General features: G+C 42.4%; 1 long non-coding RNA gene across 1 annotated transcript in view; it reads right to left on the bottom strand.

The window, feature by feature from the left end:
• The window catches only part of LOC130683381 (uncharacterized), a 91,244-nt gene that overhangs the window by 3,810 nt on the left and 64,369 nt on the right, over positions 1-23,065 (bottom strand). Inside the window, exon 3 of the long non-coding RNA XR_008997063.1 lies at positions 1,830-1,879. This is a non-coding gene — a long non-coding RNA (uncharacterized LOC130683381). The remainder of the gene's footprint in view (positions 1-1,829; positions 1,880-23,065) is intronic.

Here is a 23,065-nt window from a genome sequence, read left to right as displayed (position 1 = left end):
TAAAATGTTTCATTTTACAGAGCTAAATATGTCTATCTTTTCCCCTTGGCTTGGTTTCCTGTCTTGCTTAGGTTCTCTCTAATTCTAGAGATGTACTAATCTTTTTATTAATTTATTTAAAAATTTTTTATCTTTATTTCACATATTTATGATGGTATGAGGATAGGAGTCCATTTTTGTTTTCTTCTGGAGGATTTTTCAACTCTTCTGGGAGCATTTGTTAAAAAGTTCATCCATTTCCCACTGAATTAAAATTTTGAAAAAAAATGGTGAGTGTGGTTTGGCCTTAGCAGTTATTAAAACTTAGTATAAAACCTTATAATAAAAATAGTATGTTAGTAGCATAGGAAGATTTAACCAGATTACTCAGATCAATAGAACCAGAAGTAGATCCTATTTATTGACACCTTAACGTGACAATTAGCAATAGTTTTTATTAGACTCTTAAAGAATTCCATGACCCATAAGAGATATAGGTTGCCTGATCTTCATTATAAAAAACCAGGTTTGATATTTTTCTGTTATTCCAAAAAATGTAGAGAAAAAGTTGTGTGAAAGACAAAGGTTTGATTAAGTTAGGTCTACCCCAATCTTTCCATGGTGCCAATGGCTGAGCCATGGGGGTGATGCTCGTTCACCCCAGTGGACCTGAGGGCAGAGCATCAAGCCAAAGGGGGTTGCTTTCCAAACCTAAGGTCTCACAGAGTTTTTCTTGCTAGGCTTGGAGCTTGCTTGGGACCCATCAACCCTTCCTTCCTTATTTCCTATTTCTCCCTTTTGGAATGGAGTTGTGGAGTAGGAAAAGGAATCTTCCCTCTACTCTTCTAAGCTGAGACCCTGTAATAAAAGGCCTATTTACAAGAGGAAAATGAGCAAGTTTATTAATGTGTATATCTCATAAATACATGGGAGACACCCAGGGCAAAATGAGTAACTCAGGGAGGTAGCTTTGGAATTCGGGATTAAGTAACATTTTATTAGGAAAGGCGGGTGGGAGGGAAATTCAAGCCTTTCAGGGGAGACTAGGTGATTTTTAGGAAAGATGAATGGGCCCTTAGAGGAATGCATGGGAGGTTTGAGTTTGTGACGAAGGTTGGGTATAGTGTTGATTTCTAGTCTTTTCTCCTGTGATGGGTCAGTCTTCCCTGGTGGACAAAATTCCCATGGAGGGGATTTATGACACCTGAGTTCCTTTTGGAGGATCTGTCTTTAGGCAATAAGGGGGAGTTCAGAGAAAGCCTCTTCCTGCATTTGCTGTTTTTCAAGTGCCTATAGCTCAAAATGAGCAATATAGCAAAGCAGCATATTTTGGAGTGGCATGTCCTGAACTCCTACAGCCATGTTTGGGGGGTGGTGTATTCTGCTGCCCTTCAGAATGCCTGTCCTCTGCTTCTCCCATCAGTGTATTTGGAAACACATCATTTGTTTGGTGACACAGGTTCACAGCTAGAGAGAAACTTGGCCTCAGGATGAATCACACCTACCTCAATTTTCACTCATACCTTATTTAGATGATATTTAGATGAGACTTTGTACTGGGATGAGCTAAGACTTCGGGGCTGTTGTGATGGAATGAACGTATTTGGCATGTGAGAAGAACATGAATTTGGAGAGCTAGGGGTAGAATGCTTGGACTGAATGTGTCCCCTCACGGTTTGTTTATGGAAGACCTACTCCCCAATGTGATGCTATCTGGAGATAGGCCTTAGGATATAATTAGGAATTAGTGTCCTTCTAAGGAGAGACAAGAGAGAGCTTGCTTCCCCTCTCCCCACTGTGCAGATGGAATGAGAAGATGGCCATCCACAGGCCAGGAAGTGGGCTCTCACCAGGTCCCAGGTCTCCTGGCAGCACGATCTTGGACTTGCAGCCTCCAGAACTGTAAGAAATAAATGTTTTTTGTTTAAGCCACACAGTCTGTGGTATTAATTACAGCAGACTGAGCTAACTAAACAGAAATTGATTTGCTGACACTCCTCTTCCTCCCTCCCGACACCTGCTTGTATAAAAATTAGTATGAGCTGACCAAACACCATTTACAAAGTTTTAGCGCCCTCCATCCATTTATGAATGTTTTAAGAACTCTGTAAAGTGAAGAAACATTACGAATGCCACTTTCAAGGGAAGTGTAGACATCTTTTTTGTTTCAAGTAAGCTGAATCTATGGCCTTGCTCTTCCCTCACACAATGTGTTTAAAAATGTGCAAATGACTGATTTAAATTTTATAGACATTATTGATAACTTAAAGTCTGAGTTTGGGCATATTTGCTTCATTTATGTCTGAATTTCCATCTCAACTTTTTCAGAGGAACTAAACACTACCCTTTATGTAGACTTGATTCCACATTCAAAATAAAGGTTATATGACATCACCTCCTCTTCCTCAGAGGGTCACAGCTTGAATTGATTTTTAATGACCTTCTCCACTTACTGTTTCTGAGATTCATTTTTTAAAAAGGAACTTTCAAGGTGATCTTTACCTTGGCTTAAAAAGAAGTGAGGGTCAGGAATGTGTATGCATGTGCATTTGCGTACACACGTGCACCCCCCCCACACACAGATCTCAGCCATTTCCCTCTTCTTTTTTTTATTTATATGTTTTCAATATTTTCTTTCATCCCAGAAGCCCTAGAAATGATGATCCTTTTATGGATCACAACATACCATCTGGGCAAAAAGGATGGGCAAGGAGAACAAGAATTTCTTAACTTTAAAACCCAACTTGTTTCTCTCCACCAGGCCAATCAGACCTTAAAGTCTTCATAAGTGACTTGGGTGGAGCGACTTCGCCAGCCTTTTAACTCGTCCTGGTTCATAAACTGCCATGACATAGTTCCTGCAAAGAACACAGTGCATTTGAAGTGTTGAAATATTGCTACATTTTAAAAGGGGTAAAACATATGCATTGTGTTTGGTGGAAGAGAGAAAAACTGGATTGTTGGTGTTAAAACCCAATCCAGGTAATAACAACCCCCACCAAAAATGGAAACCATAGCTCCAAGTATCTTCTTTATCAGAAGCACAAATGTCTGGGACCACTACTCTTTCAAGCTAAGTACAGCAACTGCAGAGGGGTTTCTCCACTGGGGAGTTTAGTTATCAAATCTTTTTCTGAAATGGAGAGGAGAGGTGAAACAAAGAGCTTCTTAGCCTACCAGTCTTCAAAGTACAAGTGTCCAACCTGGACTCCAGGGGAATCCACCATTTTTCTCCATTTCATTTAAGGTTCTAAGAGAAGGTAATTTAGTTGTGTCAGCCAAAAAAAAAAAGACAAATGTTTAACCCAGCCAGATAGTCCCCATTTTGACTGCTGATTTTTCCTTTTTAGTATATTTCTCAGAATGCCAAAAAAATGTGAGTGATAGAAACTCTTCAATTACGGCAAGGAAACTGTCACAGGAAGTGTAGGAAGCAGTTAAAAGAGGCATGTAATGGAAATGGCAAGTGTAGTTTCAAATCATTTCATGACCGTGGGTCTGAGCTGAGCTGCAATGGAGAAAAATGGAAGGGATTGTTAGGAGAGGGACGTACCCACTCCGCAGGGCAGAGCGCTCCCAGGCCCCCTGGTCTGTGCCCCATGCCCGCTCCATTCCCTCCTATCCATTTGCAGTGCAATGCCTCTCACCCTCCTAATGTCACTCCACATCCTAACGCCCCTCATGGCTCTGCTGTTAGACAACCTTCTCCATGGAACCGAATGAGCCTCCTCACCTGTGAGTTATTTTACCACTCTCTGAGCTCCGGTAGCACCATTGTACAACCCACTACTCAAGGCGCCAGACTGTTATTCCCTCCCTTCCCTTACAGCCAATTGACTCACATCGATTGGCTTTACATCCAAACAGATTCTGCTTGTCTCCTGCACCACTTCATCCTAGTGCAAGTCATCCTGATCTCTAATGTAAACCAAACACTTAACAGAATTCTGCATCCTTGTCCTACTACAATTTGTTCTCCACTTGGCTGCTAGAGCACTCTCTTCAAAACACACTAGATCTTGTCAGTCCCCTGTTGAAAACTTTACAAGGACTTACCATTACACTTAGAATAAATTCCAAATTCTTTATCAAGGCCTTTATTTATTGTTAGCTCTATCAGTAGGTTTTCTTATTTATTCATTTTTGTCTTATTTCTTAAGCTTTGAATAAAAATACAATTCAGATGATTTGAAAGTTTCAATGATATGAATAAAGTATATAGTAATTAGTCTTACTCCTACTTCTGTGTCTACCCATCCTATTCTCCCAGAGGTCATCACTTTTTACAAGTTGGTCATGTTTCTTAAAGTAAATGCAAGCAGACAAGAATCACTTGTATGCTCTTTTATTACATGCACAATGGTAGTACACTGTACATGTCCTGCATTGGCTTTTCTCTCCTGATTTATTTTGCTTCCATATCAGAATGTAAGGCAGTTCCTCCTTCCTTGTTGATAGCCGTATAGGATTCTATTGTGCAAGTACCATCGTCTATCAAACCTGCCCCTTTCGGTGCACACATGGTTTGTTTCTATCCCTTGCTGTCACAGGCAGGCTGCAGGGAGTGGTCTCAGATGCAGGTCCTTTGGTCTGTATGCAGGCATATTTCAAGGATAAAGTCCAGATTAAGGGTTACCATGCCGAAGAGTAAATGCATTTATATATCTGATAAATGTTATCAAATTGTGTCCTATTGGAATTGCACCATTTTGTGGTCCTATCAACAATGCCCGCTCTCCCACAGCTGGACTGACTGACTGCATTATCCACTCTGGTATTTTTGCCAATAATGGATAAAAATGTATCTCAATGTAATTTTAATTTTCATTTTTCTTACAATGAATTAAGTTGTGCATTTTTTCATATGTATAAAGGTAATTTATTATTCTCTTTCTGTGACCTGTCTGTTCTGTCCCATTTCTATTGGACTGATGTCCTTTCCCTTCTCAATTTCTAAGAATTCTTTATAGATTAGGAAAATTAGTCCTTTTCCTGTGATTATCTTGGATTTGTTAGCCCTGAGGATCTGACCCCTCCTCATCTCTGACCTCAACTAATGTCAATCTCCTGCCCACCTGTTATGCTCCAGCCACAGTGTTCTGTGATCTTTTTCTTGCCTTGAAGGCCTTTACATTTGCTGTCCCTCCTCCTGGAATGCTGTTCTCCAGATCACTACACAGCTGGCTCCTTCACGCTATTCAGATCTCAGCTTAAGTATCATGAGAAAGGTTTTCATGGATCCTCCAGTCTATAGAATACACCCAGCTCCTCCCTGTCACATCATTCAGGTTTCATTCTTTGCATAGCACTTATTCCTCACTAGTACTTTTTCTTACTGTTTCAGATGTACATAAAATGTAGTTTCAAATCGTTTCATGACTGTGGGTCTGAGCTGAGCTGCAATGGAGAAAAATGGGATTGTTAGGAGAGGGGCATACCCACTCCGCAGGGCAGAGCACTCCCAGGCCCCCTGGTCTGTGCCCCATGCCCGCTCCATTCCCTCCTATCCATTTTTTATTGTCAGTCTCTCCCTACCTGGAATGGAAGCTCCAAGAGAAAGAGGATCTGTCTTGCTCACCACTCTATCCGCATAGCTCAAAACAGTGCCTGGCACATAGTAGACATGTCATGTGGATTGTGTAATTAGCGAATCATTTTGTCTTCTCCTTAGGCATTCCACATGCCTTTACAATGAACATTATCCTGTCATTTTCCCTAGAAGGAAGATTGAAAATAACATTTTTTTAATCTGCCAGTTTGTGCCAAACACTGGAATAGGATTCATTATACATCTCATTTGATCCTTCTGGTCACTTAGGGCTAGTTAGCATTATGTCCATTTTTATGAATACAGGGGGTGAGGCTCTAATATGCCCCCAAAGAAGTTGCCCAAGAACACATGGTTTCTACATGGGGATTCAATTCAGATGAGGTCAGCTGAGTTTAAAGCCCATTCTCTTTCTATTACACCACACCTAGGGCATTATCTTGCTTCTTGAATCTCTGCATGCTGCCTACTTGTTACTGGCACATTGTATATGCTCAGTAAATCAGAGAGCCAAAATATGTCAGAGTCTGATAGGATCTTAGTGGCCATCTGGACTTACCTAAGAAGTACAGCAAATTAGCAGTAGGTCCAGGATATGAATCGGCAATCCCTGACTCTTCTTCACTCTTCTCCTCCCTGCTTCCTGTTACCTTGGTCATGCTGAGCTCATTGCCACCTCAGGACCTTTACACTTGCTACTCCCTCTGCCTGGAATTATTTCTTTCTAGATTTTCACATGGCTAGCTCTTTTTCATTGTTCAGGCTTCATAGCAGATATCACCTCCTTAGGAAATCCTCTCCTGACCACACAAAGGGAAATAGGTGCCTATCTCACCCCTGATCACTCACTATCCCATTTTTGGCTTTTATTTTCTTCTGAGTACTGTTCTCAAACTGGAATTCTTTTTTTTTCTTTTTTTCCAATTGAGATATGATTGATACGTAATGTTATATTAGTTTCAGGTATATAACATAATGAATCGATATTTGTATATTTTGTGAAATGATTGCCACAGTAAGTCTAGTTAACAATCTGGAATTCTTAATCATTAATTTTCTTGCTAGTTGAATGCATGCCTTTCCCTCCAGAATTTGAACTCCATAGGAGAGAGTCTTATCCAACCTGTGCATGGCCCTACATCCAGTGTCTAGAATAGTGCTCCCATAGCAGATCTGACATAAGTACTGTGAAATAAAATTAACAAGGTGGCTAGAGAAGAAGCATTGAAAAGTCATAGGCTGAGGATGCTGCCCTGGCTCAGTGGTTACTGAGCTCTATTACCACAGCAAGGCATTGGGCTCTGGTTTTCTCATCTTTCAAGTAAGGGAATAGATGCTTTCTGTGGCCCCGTACAGCATGATAATTCTGAAATTAGTCATACAATTCAAGAGTGATTTTCAAAGAAGTAATGTTCACCCCTCTATGTACAAAATCTTTTCCTATATTTTCCATTTGGGATGGACATAAATCCTTCTGAAAAGTATCATATACCTTTCTGGCTTTTAAACAAAATAACCAGAATATCACTTACCTTCTTACTGAATCAAAGTTCATATTCCTAAAAGTAAAGATTGTACCATGTTACAAGGAAAATATTGGACGGTTCTGTTGACTGATATTTCTCCTTGTTATGGGTTGCATTTCCTCCTTCTTCAGATGTCTAATCATCTTTGGATGCTGGACATTTTGCGTGCTACATTGCTGAATTCTGGATTTTGTTGTCTTTTTAAATAGAGGGTTGAGTTTTGTTTCAGCAGACAGCTAATTTACTTGTGGATCCACTTGGTTCTAGAGTAACTTTAGGTTAGCTTAATCCTTCTAGATTAATCCTAATCTAGGTTAGATTAATCCTTCTCCTAAAATGTAGTCTTCCTGGGATTGCTACTGACTGCCTGGAGTGTTCAGTGAGACTCCATCTGGCGGGTGGATATTTTCATCTTCTCCAGTCCTGTGTGAGTCTCAGGAACTGTTCAGTTCACAGCATCTCAGTGGTTGTTCATTCTCTGGTAGTTGTTCTTTGCCCACCCTTGTGGATTCTTGTCCCACACAGAATTTGAGTATTCAGCCAAAGATTCATGGAGACCCCCTAACAGATGTCTAGAGCTCTTTCTCTGCAGAATTCTCTCCTGTCTGAGGCCTTACCCTGTGAATTCTGACCACTCAGTAGCCCTGAACTCTTATCCCTGTCTTCTTGGTTCAGCAAGAGGACTGGCTCTGTTTGAGTGCCCCCTTCCTATACCACAGTGCATAATGGGCCTCCAGGCAGACAGCTAGGCAACTGAGGATCCATCTCTTTGTTGCATTTTTCTCACGGACCACAGTCCTGTCTAGAGTCTGAAAACAACTATTTCATACCTTTTGCCTGTTTAAGAGTTGTTTACAATGGGAGGCTAGTCTGGTACCACAATAGCTAGAAATGGAAATTGCTTCTGTGGTTACATTTGAGACATGTAAAATTTTATTTGCCCCAAAACTATATGAACCCAGAGTGCTGTATATTTTTATACTTTTCCTGGGAAAGAATATGATGGTTTGTAATGATCAGAGAAACTCACAAGTTACAAATAAGCTGATGTAATACTAGATATATCCCTGGTGTCACTTGCTAAGCCACCGAGTATCAGCATTAAATAATGGCCAATGCTGCAGGCCCAGTGACTGGAACATAAGTAGGTCTTTGATAAATAGAGCTTTCTTTCATTTTTTTCTAGGGAAGATGCTTGAAGCCAAGACCTATTTTAAAATCATTTAGTGAACTAGTTATTTAAAGGATTCCTGGGATGAATCCTTTTCCAAAGCAAAGGATCCTTTTGTGAAATGCGTAAACTCCTCCTAATCTTTCTGTAAATATGGATTTTGTATATTTGGTTGGCTTCATGTGTCCTGTGAGGAATCCATATGCTAAGTCTGAGTGTGGGTGCGGGTGTGGACATGCGTTTGGGAAATGGGCAAGGATGAAGGGAGTTAGTTGTGCCTTGTCATAAACCTTGTTGGTCTGGGTAAGAGCCATGAGGTTTTAGAACCGCATTTTGAGTGAGATAAGACAATAACAAATACAGGATGGGAAATCCCTAGCCTGCAAAAAAAGAGGCAGATGAAGTACCAGTTTCTGCTGCTACCTGCTGCACCGGGGTTTTCATAGAACATTTTCCAGGATCCTGGAAGGGAGATTGCCAGGTCATGCGTCTTCCATGGCAGCTCATGCATTCACTTATTTACTCATGCAGCTAATACTTGGTTAGCACTCACTGTGTTTCAGGGACTATTCTAGGTGCTGGGGACCCATCCATGAACAGCAGACTTGCCTTCAGAGAACTTACAGTCTAGGGGGGAGGTTATCAGATAAACAAATGAGATGAAGAAAAACAGAGCAGATAAGGGGTTAGGGGATAGGCTGAGCTGGTCAGAAACACTTTTTTGATATTGGGAGGGGTCACCCAAACAGCACCTTAGAGCAGAGACCAAAAGAAAGAAGAGGGAGGGGAAGCCCATTAAGAATCTATGAGGAAACAAGGCAGGCAAAAGCCTGAGGTGGGTGAAGTATCATTGGACTGCTGAGGACTGGCAAGGAGGCCCTAATGGCTGGGGCGAAAGCTGGAAATAGGCCTCAGTGAGGACCTTCGATATTTGTCTCGATGAGATGGGCAACCATTGGAAAGTGTGAAATGGCAGAAGGATATGACTGCACATTTCAGAAGGAACTCTCCGGCTGGAGGGAAGAAACTGAGGTGAGACCAGTGAAGTTCTGCAACCGTACTGATGAAAGCTGGCGGTGGTTTAGGCCAGGAAAGGAGCAGCCAAGTTGGTAGGAAAGGGTCAGGTTCTGCATACATTTCAAAGGAAAATCTGTCAGTAAATGCTAATGGATTGGATGTGGAGTATGAGAGAAAATGCAAAATCGAGGATGACACCAGCTTTTTGCCCTGATTTTTTTTGGCAATGGCATTTCTAGTAGGAATGAAAACTGCAGTGACAGCAATGTGGGGTGGGGGGGGAGATTTGGTGGTGAAAGTCATTAATTCTATTTTGAGCTATAAAGTTCATTCCTAGATATCCAAGTGGAAGTGCTGAGCAGGCAAATGAATCTCCAGGGCTGGAGTCCTGGGATGCAGCCTGAGCTGGAGATACAAAGATAGAATCATCAGCAGCATGAAGATGATATTTAAAGCCATGGAACAGGATGAGACTCCCTAGGAAGCGAGCTATTCCATCATTTAGGGCCCAGGGGAGGAGGATGTAGCAAAACAGACTGAGAGAAAGCAGTTACTACAGAGAGACTTATACTCCTGTCCCTGGTTATCTCTGGTCCCCAGGTCTTCCTCCCTAAAGCAGATAATAATTCTCAGCTCCTGATTGCCATGATGGTTAAGTGAGATAAAGCGCGGGCTTGGCAGTGTGCAGCCAGGGTGAGGAGAAAGGACCTTTGTCTTTTCTCAGTGGCTTCTTGCCCTGCGTTTTCTGCACTGAACATCATGGAACCACATGGGGTCATTTCTCAGGCTGCTCTGAGATGGTGAGGATTAGGTTGTGGCACTGTGAGTCTGTTGTTTTGTCAGCTCTGAGGGATCCTCTGAGCCCGATTTCACAGGGCCGATGACAGACCTGTCCTGAAGGTGTAAGAGGCTGGTGCCTGTGTGGGTTGGCTGAAGACTGTGGTGAGGCAGGGTGGAAATAGGTTAAGGAAGACCTATAGGGAGAAGATAGGGGTCGCTGGGATGTACCTAAGGATCCAGGAACCCTTCCCCCAGCCCTGAGAGTAGGGGTGACTCTCTCAGCTGACTTCCTCTCAGGGAATTTCCATTACTGAACAGCTGCATGTCCAAAGACATGCCCCTTCCCAGGGAGTGGGTATAAAGGCCTGGGCCCCTGGCTTCAAGGCAAAATAACTTTGAAGGGCTCTCCAGATGCAGTTCCCTGCAGGAGCTGCTGAAATGCTTGTTGCAGCCACATTGCAGTTCAACTTCTCCCCCTGTGCATCCTGCCACCCTCATTCCTTGCAGATGCTCAACTCGAGAGCCCTCCTTAATCAACCTCCTGCCTGCGAATCTGTCTTATAATCTGTTTCTCAGTGCACCCAAGCTATGACAGTTGGTACAAGAAGTGGTCTTAGAAAGCAGGCTCTAAATGGGATTTTAACTGAATCACTCACTTGTGGGCTGTCTAGGAAGACCCCATTACTGGTGGTAGGTGAAGTATTTGTAGCCTCTTGCAAAATCTAACAGTCAATTGTTAAAACCAATAACCAGGGTTAAATTACAATATATTCGAGCTGGAGGAGTGTTTGGCCCATAAAGAAGAAAGTTGCTGTAGGACCTGGATGGTATGTGCAAAGAAAAGCTGGGTGTATTAGTGATCTATTGCTGCATAATTGCATCACCACACACTCAGTGGCTTAAAACAATACACGTTTATTTTTCTCACAGTAAATTCCAGGAGTTCAGCCCAGCCAGGCTGGCTCCTCTGCAAGGCTGCAGTAAAGGTGTTAGCCAGAGGAGATAATATGAGAAGTCCTGCCTCAGTGATGAACTGGACTTCCTTGAATGTCAGACACATGGAGCACATGGCAGTCCTGCACTGAATGCAGCAATGCTTTGGGGCTGAGCTTGTGGGTCCTGATGAGGGTTTAAGGCAGATGAAGATAATTGGGTCCTACTGCATGATTCAAGTTAAGGGTCTGGTCCCCAGAGAAGGTTAAAACCAGGTAGGCAATCTTTACAGAATATTGTCATAAAAGGCTGTTCCAAGTCTGTTCCATCATTGATCTACCCACACACTGAATCAATCAACCAGTCAGTAGAATGTCAGCTCCAGGAGGCAGGAACTTTGTCTCACTTTCTCTTGCATCTCTAACACCTAGATGAGGGCTTACTCACTCAGCCCACAACCATGTGCTGTCTGCCTGGCTTGTGCCAGCCTCCAGGCCATTCTGCTTAATGCGGCATCTGAGGTGGGCGTCTTCTGGTGCTTCCCTTATGCTTCCCGGAGTCACAAATGAACACATACATTTATAATTACAAGGTGTGGTTTTGATAAAATGCCACAAAGGAAATGTACATGTTGGTGGGATAAAGAGTAAGGAGTGTCTTGAATCAGGCTGGTGAAAGCACACCTCTCTGAGAGGACACCCTTTATGCTTAAGCCTGACGGGTGAGATTTGGCTGCTCAGGGTGGAGAGGGAAGGAATATTACTTTCTGAGCAATGGTAAGTATGAAGGACACAAGGATCAAAAGATTTTGATAGATTTTGAGGAACTGAAAGAAAATCCAGTGCTGTTTACTGCTGAGAAATAAGAATTAGGCCTTATTGATAATTTCCGTAAAAATGCTCCTTTAAAATGGATATTAATGAATGTGCCATACAAAAAGTAATGCCAACAGTAAGTTTTCTTTTAACATTGGGAAAAACATAGTGATTAGTTTGTTGTTTGCCTTTTAGTTTGTTTTATGATACTTATCAACACGCTGAAATAAATCTCATCTTGGGTGTGTGTGTAGAGTCGTATTTACTCAACTTCTCACTAATGGTTTCTGCCTTGGGGTCACTCACAGAAAGTCTTCCCTATCTCAGAATTACATAATTACTTATATTTTCTTCCAGGACCTTTATGATGTCATAGTTTATATTTAAATCTTTAATTCATCTGGGTATGTTCAGATGTCTGGTTCTTTTGCTTTCATTGTCTCTCAATAAAGCAGAATGTCATTCTTTTATAGGTGCTTCATTTCTTGTTATATTAATTCCTAGGCGTTTTTAATCTTGTTGTTTTTACTGTGAATGGGTTCTTTTTTCCATTGCATTTTATAGCTGGTTCTTACTTGTGTTTGAAAATATATATATATACGTGTCATTACGTGCTGCTTGATAAGAATATTGTCAACAGTCACTGGACTGAGGTCTCAGTCCTCTATTCTTCCAGTTGACTCTGGTTTTTCAATAGTTAAAATTTCCAAATAACATTACTGGGGGGAGGGGTGAACATTTTTTCAGGTGTTTTTCTTGGGCATTTGTTTTCCCTTTAGTGCACTGCTAGTTCATACCCCTTGCCAATTTTTCTATTTGGCACTTGTCATTATTTTTATTGATCCAATAAAACTATTTTAAATTAATTTCCACATTAAAAGTAAATATTTGTACATTATTTCTGCCGAGAGAGGAAGGGTCACCAAATGTCAAATGTTAGTGTGGGAGCATCCAGAAAGGTTGCTGGAATCACTGCTAGAGGCTGCGTGCCTGCAAATTAACTTTTTGTCGCTGCCTGAAACCCAGCGGAGGGTGGGTGGGTAGGTGTGCTCTTCCAGTTCAGCAGCCACAGAGCCTTGGTTGGCCCCCCCACCGACCCCCCCCCCGTTCACACCGGGTGGTCCTCCCTGTACCCTGCCGGCCCCCAGCTCCGCCAGGCTTGAAGGGATTATTCAGGATCAATATTTGAAATAGTTCTATTTTTTCTAACTGGAGTTAAGTTTATAAGCATTTTTTATTTAACCACCAAACACCAGAAATAAAAATATGGAAGAGAGCCAGTTTGACTGGGAGCCAGTACACTTCATCATAGCCAAGGAGCTCGCCTGCGTCCTTGTTGTTTTTCCCCAAGTTACTGACATTTCCTTTCAAAAGCTGATTCCCCGACTTCTCAAATTCTTCATCAGAGTTGTGCAGTCTCTCAGTGATTCCCAGAGATCCTGCCCTCCCAGGCCTGGCCAGGCCGGCCCAGCCCCTGACACCTGAGCTGTACCTGGGGCCCTAGCCAGTGACCTGGCTCTAGCTCTGAGTCACTTCCTGGGGGCGCTTTAATTATCAGCTTTGCAAATGCAAAGTGAGGCCCTGGTCAGTGGGGGAGGGGCAACAAGGGCGTCTGGTGCCTCTGCCCGCTGGCCACGGAAATAGGTGTGGGGAGAGCTCTGTTAACACTAACCCCTAAGGGCTGGAATATGTCCAGCATAGTTATCACTCATCGAATATGTATTGAGCGCCATCTGTGTACCAGGCACTGTCCTGATGAAAGGCACTGGTGAACAAGACTAAACGGACCTGGTGAAATTTACTGCCCAGTGGGAAAGACAGACCTAGAATAAATAAATAATTGCACATCACGAATTCAATACTTAGAAGTGTGCAAATTCTGCTTAGTCAAGTGGGACCAATTTCATGGCCTAGCTTACAAGCTCCTTTCTGCATTCTTTGGAAAGATTCAGAGGAACAGTAACAAGGCTGCCCCAGGGATGTTTTTATGGTGGCTCCTTTCTCCTGCCCCCCGCATTTAGGCAGAGGCCATCCTAAGAAAACAGACAGCCCTGACAGAGTAAGGAGACTCGAGGAGGTCGCATGGGGAGGAGGTGGCAACACAGAAGCTGCTTTCCCTCCCTACTTGGGAAACCAGTCTGGAGGCTCAGCCCCGCAGCTCTCATGACCTCTCACACAGCACTTGGGGGCTGGTCCGAGACGTGGCAAGATCGTCCAGGGTTGGCCTTGGAAGTCATCTCTGAGTCAGCTCTCACTGACCCGCACAAGTAGGGCTCCTCCCCTCGACTCCCCACTCTTTTATGCTCAGAACTCATGTTCCAGATGGACTCAGCTGGCAAGCGTCTGAGACGTGTCTCAGCATCTTGTGATGTGTTCCTGAACCTCTGGTCCCTGCGTGGGGTGAGTCACCAGCTCTGACTTGATCCCTGATGAACACTGGCCCCTTTTTCCTGGGCCCATAAACCAAAACCTTTCATCTGACAGCAGATGACCGAGTCCCTGCCACCAGGCCTGGAGGGGACAGCTCTGCAGGCAGGCAGGGCGACTTGGCCCTGCCCTCCAAGGCCTCCCTTTCCCCGCTTTTCCTCTACACTGAGTCTTCTGTGGAATTCACTTGTCAAGGGATGACGATAAAAGCACCACCCCATGGGTCTCCCCCACTGCAGGCTCTGTTCTCCACCTGACCCTGTTATGGCTGGGCGAAAGGACTGAACATCGCTGCAGATGCTGCCAAGGCAGGAATATTGCTATTTCATCAAAAGGGTGAATTTCCTGTCTAGCAACTGGGAGTAGGTGGTAAGTTGGTGTGGTGAGACAGGGAAATGGGAGGACAGGGAGCTTTGCCTTGTGGTTAAGACACTGCCTGCCTGCATTCAGATCCTGGCCCTGGTACTTCCTAGCTGAATGGCCTTGAGTAAGTTTCCTGTGCCTCAGTTTCCTCATCTATAAAATATAAATAAGCACTCAACTCATAAGACTACTGTGAAGATAATATGAGTTAAAACATACACAGATCTTTTTAAAACTCCCTAAAATATAAGTGTGGGTATAGTGCTCTTATTGATGTGATAGGCTTCTTAGGGGGGCTCTTGCTCGTAGCCTTTTGCAACTTCAGGCTGGTTATAATGATTTTATGTATGGCCTCCCCTGTTCCACCTCTTCAGGAACAGAACTCCAAAATAGCTAGGCTGGCATCTTTTTTTTTTCATTTCTGTGGACCCAAATCAACAGCCCTTGGCTGTACTGATTCCTTCACTCTAGTACCTCTAGGCTCTAGTTTACCAAGGTTTGGGTGAGGGCTGGACAGGAGAAACCCAAGCATGGCTTGGAATCTTCTTTTCTCCACAAGGCTGAGGGCTTGCTCCCCCCTGGCTGACCCCCAGGGAAAGCCTGTTTGAATCATCCAGCCACCAATCCATTCACGTATTCATTTATTCCATACATACTATTGATCATCCATTACCTGTCAGGTACTGTGAGAAATAGTAAGTCTAAAAAGATGAGAAATATTCAGTTCCTGTGTGCAAGGATCTCAAAATCACAGACAATGATAATTCTGGTGTATCACGTGATGCGGTATGAAGGTGGGTGTGGGGTGTGTTGGATACACAAGGGAGGAAGCTGACCTGATGTTGGGTGTGGGGGTTGATGGCATCCTATGCTGGCTCCCAGAAGGTTAGGAGGATTTGGCCAGGTGAAATGAGGGAAGGACATTCCTGGCCGAGAAAGCAACACATGCAGGAGCCTGTTGAGGAAACAGAGCAGGCACAGAGCTTGGAATGGATTCGTGGCCTCCTCCAAGAACGGCAGGGGAGCAGAGTCCAGGGGCAAGGGCAGGGGTGAGCCAGGAAGCATGGGGGCCACTCTCTAGCCTTTGCACCGATGATCTGGGTCTGTCATATTTACCCTATGGTTTCTCATTCCCTAATAGTCCATCTGAAATGGTGCTCAAAAAATGGAGTTAACTTGAATAATTTTCACATGACCGATATGAAGTTGGGGAATTCATTACATATTCCATTGTGTTTGAATATGTTTCACATTTCTGGTTAAACACAACAGATTGAGTATATGTGTTTATCCAAGATGTCTTGTAAAAATATCACTGAAATGACAGCAGAAGAGAAAATAGATATAAACAAAGAGAGGAGACAATAGCACATGAGAAAGGGCAGCATATTTTTAGAATATGAAAAGCAGGTGAGAGAACTAGAAAGCTGAGGGGTGTCTTAGATTGAGATTCCCATGAAACAGCCCCTGAGATGAAGATGTGAGGCAGGCGGTTTACTGGGCAGAGTGTGGGCACCTACACCCCAGAGGAAAGAAGCAGGACCGGGCAGAGCGAGAAGCGGGGCGGGGGTGATGCCGTCAGAGCTGTCTCAGTGGACCTCACAGGAAGCTCTTCAGCAGAGTCTCAGATTCACACAAGGGGCTCAGGCCTTTGAGCCCCCTGCAACCCTCGCTGTGTCTGTCCCTGGAAGGGAGACAACTTTGGGTAAGGCTTCTCCAATTCTTTGGAAGAAACTCAGCTGTAAGCCTTCATCAGCCAATAATTCCAGCATCTAGAAATGGGAGCCTCAATCAAAAAGGGAGCATTGGAGTGGCACATGCCCATACGCATTACAAACAGATTTGCAGGAGAGGCAAGCCCATTCACACTACAGAACCCTGTGAAGGCTCAGGAGCGGGCAATTCAGGAGATTCTGAGGGCAAATGGGGAGGCGAGGGACTGAAAACAGACATCGTCAGAAGTGTACATCGAGGAGGACCCCACCTCTCACCAGCCCTGCACAGCACACTGAAGGTTTACTACTGGGGGGTTGATTAACCAGGGAGGTTCCAGACCCAGAGACACTAGATATGACTCCTCCTTCAGAAGAGGCACCTGAAAATGGAAGAGGCAGAGATTGTCTTGTGAAAACTGGAGGAATTCTACAGTCTAAGTGGTGAGGGCTGCCAGCCCCTTTTCCTGCCCAATTCCTAAAACTCCAGAAGTCAGACTTATAGAGACTAGGTGGGAGTCTAGACAGGGAGTTCATCTCAATGGAGATTGGCCAGCCAAAGAAAGACCAATTTGGGGGTTCTCAAACAAAAGGAGCCATTGCCTAATCACTCTAATGAAGATCACCAGACAATATACTTCAGCTATGGTCATGTAACTTTCAATCAGTTTTTTGGTGCCTCTGTCTCAGCTATGGTCACAGAGTCAATGATGATACCTGTATACTTGGGGAAAAACTCAAAATGAAAGACAGTTATAAAAGCAGGTAGATGACAAAAAAATTCATAGGAAACAGAAAAGGAAACTCATAGGAAGCCAAAGGGAACTAAAAACCAAACAACAAAAACCTTTCAATGTCCTCAAAGAGGTAACAGAGGATGTTACATTATTGAAATAAGAACTGGAATCTATAAAAGGCACCAATTACAGAATACGGAGATTATTTCTTATTCATATAAATCTGAATGGTGGTAAAAGATGGCAGAGTTGGGTGGGTCTACAAAGTTGGTCAGGGCTCAGCTAACAAAGAATGCCCTCTTTAACATGTAGCTTCCAATGTCAGCCTAGGGAAGAAGAAGAGGATTTCTCTAGAGGGTTTTAAGGATCCGGTCTGGAAGTGGTGGGCATCATTTCTGCTCACTTTGTATTAGCTAGAACTGACCAGCTAGAACTGGTCTTGCTCTGTGCTCAGGCAGAAGGACATGTTTTGGTGACCACAGTGTGATGCCAGCCGACCACAAGAAGTGTCAGAGGATAAAATCAAGCAAATCTCTAGCAGGCCGGGAAGTTAACTAGTCCAGATTGAAGCAGCAGGTGGAAGGTTCTAGGAAGGAATATCTGCAAGAAAAAATGGGACTGAAAGAATATCAGACATTCAACTGAAAAAGAAGGTCCAGCTTTGGTGCGTGTAGGAAGAAATTATGATAGCGATAAGTGAGCAAATGATGAAAGGGGGGAATCTGTTACCATTAGAAAGAATGAACAATAAAAGAAGGGAATAATCACAGTTCACAGTAAGATGAAAACTAAGTAGTGATTTAACCAAAAATGTAAAAATATCTATTTTGGAAGGTTGAAGTAGGATGAGGGATAAAGAGGAGCAATAGGATTAAATCCCCATCTTCTGTATAGAAAGTCAACAGATAAGATATGAAAGTATTGCAAAGTGGCAGCACAACCCTACTGGTTAGAAACATGGGCATAAATACTACACAAAGCTGCCGAAAACATGTAAGAGGAAGAGAAAAGAGATAGGAAGGCGTAGGCAGGGGACTTCCGTGGCTGTTGTTTATAAATCTTGTAATATTGTTTGACTTTTAAAACTTTATATATGTATTACCTCAGAAATAATAATGACATGAAAAGTCCATGGATGGGACCCGCTTCAGGCATGACTGGATTCAGGAACTCACATAAAGTTATCAGGACTCAGTTTCTCAACTCTCCTTTCCCTGTATTGGCATTGTTTTTAGTTATGTGCTCTTCATGGGGCATGGGACCTCCTTGCTCCTCTGTTTTCTTTTCCTTCTTTCCCCTCCCCTCCTTCCTTCTTACCTTCCTTCCCTCTTTTCCTCTTTCTTTCATAATTAAAAAAATTTAATTGTAGTTTAAAAACTCATGAAATTTGCCATCTGAGCTATTTTAAGTATGCATGTAGTAGTATTGAGTATATTCACATTGTCGTGCAACAGATCTCCAGAACTTTTTCATTGTGCAAAATGGAAACTCTGTACCCTTCAAACAACAACTTTCTATTTCCTCCTCTCCCAGATCCTGGCAACCACCTTTCTACTTTCTGCTGTTTTCTTATAGCTATTAGTGCCAGCAGACAAAATCTTCACAGATAATGTGTGTGTTTTAGGATTGAGTCCCACTGGACTGACCAAGGTTGGCCAGTACCTCAAAAACAAGTGGCCTGAGAGTCAGGGGTGAGTGGCTGCCCCCAGAGCCCTGGCAGTGAAGGCTGCTGGGGCTCCAGGCAAACAGAACCCAGTCCTCAGGAAACAATGGTGGGGCCAGCCCTGAGAGGTCCCACCCTGCTTAGACTCCGCCTGACTTAGAGGTTTACCTGTACCTCCATGACCTTCCAAACCAGCAAGGTTATCTCAGCCCTCCATGGGACTCTTTCTTAAATGTCCTTAGCAAAAACTGTTTTTAAAAAAGATTTATTGTTTGGATGAGTAGAAAATTTTGATTGTTGATAAAGTTGACTTTCTTTGAAAACATTAATGAATTATTTATATTGTTTATTATGAATTGTCTGTTTATGCTCTTTGCCCATCCCATATTTTAGTACATAACATTTATCAGTTTTCCCAGATTCTAATAAATGTGCAAAGACATATTTTAAAAAGTAATTTTAAAACTTCTTAAAGTTCAGGACTTTAGAGATTACCTAGTAGTGTGACTGTCATTTTATAAAAACAAAAATGGAAGCATCAAGAAATGAAGTGTCAAGCCAGCTCTAGAACCCTGCTGGTAATGGAGGAAGGAACAGAAAATCCAGTTTGATCCTCCACCTGTCAGATTGTGTTGCCTCTTCAATTACTCCTAAATTTGGTTCCCCCAAAGTCACATTTCCTGCCCCATCGCCATATTTGGGGATTTCAAAAAGCCACCTTTATTTTCCCACAGTTTGCAGCATTTTTAAAAGACTGAGGATAAATAGCTGAGGAGATTTTTAAAGCTAATTTGAGGCCTCATGTGATTTCATGTTATAATCTTGGCATTGCCCCATCGGCACCTTGCAAATATCATTCCCGCTAGCACAGTATTGGATTGTATTTTGCCACTTAAATAATACAAGTTATGGTAAAAAACAAATAATAATAAGATTAGTCTTGTAGCCCTGTCAAGGAATGAGAAGGAAATGCATGACCAAGCTGCTGAATTTTTGCAGGGGGGAAGTGAAAATTGTTTTGCAAAGTTGGTTGCAGTGCCTTTTTGCTTTGCGTGGTTCTGGTGAAGCTCCTGACCACAATAGAGAATGAAAATACCCTGATTGGGATGAAGCATTCTGTGCTCCTCCTGCTGATCTCACTTAGCGTTAGTGATATGGTCACTGTGTGGGTCAGAGCAGATGTAATTTGTATTAGAGTAACTGGAGGGTTTAGCGTTTCAAAATGTAAACCGAGCTCTAAGGAATATGAGGCATTGGGTTGGATTTTCTCTCGCTGAGGAAATCTCTTTGTCCAGAGTAAACTTAAGCAATTGTGTTTTGTTGACTCTAAGTTTCAAGACTAATCAAGTATGTATTGTAGTTTGGAAGGCTAACAGCTGAACTCTGTATTTTTATCTGTTAACTGTGTATTTCCTTTTCCTTGACAGCATGCACCACTCAAGCGATAAATAGGTCAGGTGGTTGCCTCAGTTAGGCTGCTGGGAGAAGGAGAGTAGAAGAATTATTATAAGCATAGGTAATAGAGAGGTTTAGAATTTTTGAGAGATGGGACTAGAACTTCAGATGGATAAATCTTCAACAGTAAAAGCCAGATGCCAGGGTTAGAACTAGAATAATAGTTTTTAAAAAAGATTATTGTTTGGATATAATAGGTAAAGCACTTAGAATGTACCAGATGAAGGAAGCCTTTGCAGTATTATCTCATTTAATCTTCATAATAATTTACAAGGTACTTACTATTATCCTCAATTTTTAGATGAACTGACTGAGGTTCAGAATAGTAAAATCACTTGCCTAAATTTATACATCTGGATTCCTCAGGCCAGAGCAAGTAATCTGATTCCAGGACCCTGGGCTCCTAGCTTCTCTCCATAAAAGCTCCATGAATGCTCTGCAGGTTGTATTTGCTCCTGAAGTAGTGCTTAGCAAATAGTAGGTGTCCCCAAAATATTAGCCAGCCAAATATATCAATACTCCGTGCTGCGCCAGCCTGTGTCAGGGTCAGTGCACTCCGCAAGCCAGGCAGAACTGAAAGCTACATATACATGGCCTTTCAAAGCCCTCAAACCTTTCTGTTCAAACTTAGAATTTCTTGGGTGATTGCCACATTAATGCATCCTCTTTGTTTTAGCAGTTAGAAATATATTTAAAAGTGGTGATTATTATGGTTTATCATGGAGTTATTTTTAAGAATGAAAAAACTACTGAATGTCCAATGGCAGAGAGTTGATCAAATAAATTATGGAAATGCAATGTTGGAATGCTTAATAGCCATTAAAAATCAAGTTGTGGAATACCACATGGCATAAAAACACTTTCTTGATACACTGTCAAGGGGAAAAAGTAGATTACAAAATGATATGTAGATTATTAGCCCAATAATGTGCATATATTTATGTATAGAAAAAATATGAAAGAAAATACATTAAAGTGCTGATAGTAGTTATGTCTGTGTGGTAAGTGCATAAGTGATTTTGATTTCCTTCTTGTAATGTTTATAAATTTTGTTAGAATATTCTATAGTAACTATAAGTTTTATAATCAGAAAAAAAGCAATAATGTGATTTTTTAAAAGCAGTTATCAAATTTTGATTCTTGTTTTAAAATTAAGATATGAAATTCCAACTTCATGAAAGACAGCATAGTATAGCTGGTATGAATATAGACAATGGATTTAGACTGCCAGTGTTCAAATCCCAGCTCTACCACTGAAAGGTGTGCATCTTGCTTAAATTACCTATCTGTGATTCAATTTCCATATTTGTAAAATATAGATTACTATATCTATGTATGTATATCTATATCCCACATTTTACTATATCTACATCCCATATCACTGATGATGTATCCTTTTATTGCTCCCTACCTCAAAGAGTTGTTATGAGAATTAAGTGAGTTACTATATCTGAAGCATGTAGAACAGTGCTGTATGAGTTTGTTACTATTATTACCATGATCATTATTTTTATTATTAAAAATTCTCCTAAGTTCTCTTATCCCATCTTAAAAAATACACAGACAGAGGCAAACCTAGGTCAAGCATTTTAAGGCCTACATATTTGGGACTCTAGTACGAATGTGTGTGTAAGAAATGCCAACCCCTCTAGCTGGACCTCCCAGGACTACATCTCTGAAATAAGCAGATTTTGTGGAAACTCAGATTTATTTTGTCCTCACTTATTATCTAAATTAGCCAAAATATACAGTTAAAATCAGGAAAAAAATTAAAATATAGGGCAAAGAGCATTCTTCTTATCTGAACCTTCAAATCACCTTTTATTCTGATCCTTGACTTCACTATGTCCCCCAAACCTAAGCCACCTTGTGAATCTTCAAATTCCTCTCTTCTTCTCTCACCCCTCATCCCTCACGCTGCTCACATGCCTCCCCCCAGCCAGCACACCTGTCCCATCCCCAGGCCTGGCTTTAACAATTGACCTGCATGCAGAAGAAGCTGGATTCCACACCAGCCCCACCAGCTCTGACCTCTTGGACCTCTGAAGTCCTGGGAAAGGGAGCCTGGCCCCAACCCCGCTCGGGGAGTGGGAAGTGGCAGTGGGATGCCACTGCAGGGCCTGCTCCCAGGCTGGCCTTATCCCAGTACAGTGTGGGTGTGGGGGCTGGGATTTCCTACCCGGAAGCACTAGGCCTGGACACAATGGGGGTTATCAGTCACCATCAGGGGGTTAGGACCACGGTGGGAGCTCTCTGCTTAGCTGCTGGTTTTCCAGGCCTTTCCTGTGTGAAGCCTATTTCCGTGGAAGCTCCTGTTTTGGTCTTTTCCAGGACGGAAACCCTTCCCCCAGCTTCCTACCCCTCTGTCACTGTGGGTCAGCTACCTTTCATTCCCATCCTTTCCATGTATTGACTTAATTGGCATTCATGATGATAATAATTTAATCAAATGAGCAAATTAATAAACTTTACCTGTATCCAGGTTTAAATTCTTAATCTAAGAGTTTATTTGATTTATTTAACAGTCCTCAATGGGGCTATACTAAAAAGCAAAAACATTTTAAAGTAGACATAATTTATCATGTTGCAAGTCTTAAAAATACAAAGCAAAATTACTTTTAATACCTATGTTGCAAAATAATAGCTATAATTCACTGAATATTTACTACATGAATCTAGTGGTTTACTCTCATTAGCACATTCAGTCCTCACACCACCTGTTTTATGAATGACAAAACTGATCCTCAGAGAGTTTGGGCAAATCAACTGAGATCACTCCAGATAGAAATGTCAGAGCTGGGTTTTGAACTCAGCCTGTATGACCACAAAGTTTGTGCTTTTGACCCTACCCGAGGCTGCTGCCTCCCAAAGTAGGTGATGCCACTCACATCTACCGGCACTCCCTCGTGTAACTGCAGTTCCTGGACACAGCTTCAGGT

Source organism: Manis pentadactyla, chromosome 4, assembly GCF_030020395.1.
Source record: "Manis pentadactyla isolate mManPen7 chromosome 4, mManPen7.hap1, whole genome shotgun sequence".
Lineage (NCBI taxonomy): Eukaryota > Metazoa > Chordata > Mammalia > Pholidota > Manidae > Manis > Manis pentadactyla.
This window is presented reverse-complemented; position numbering and strand designations above follow the sequence as displayed.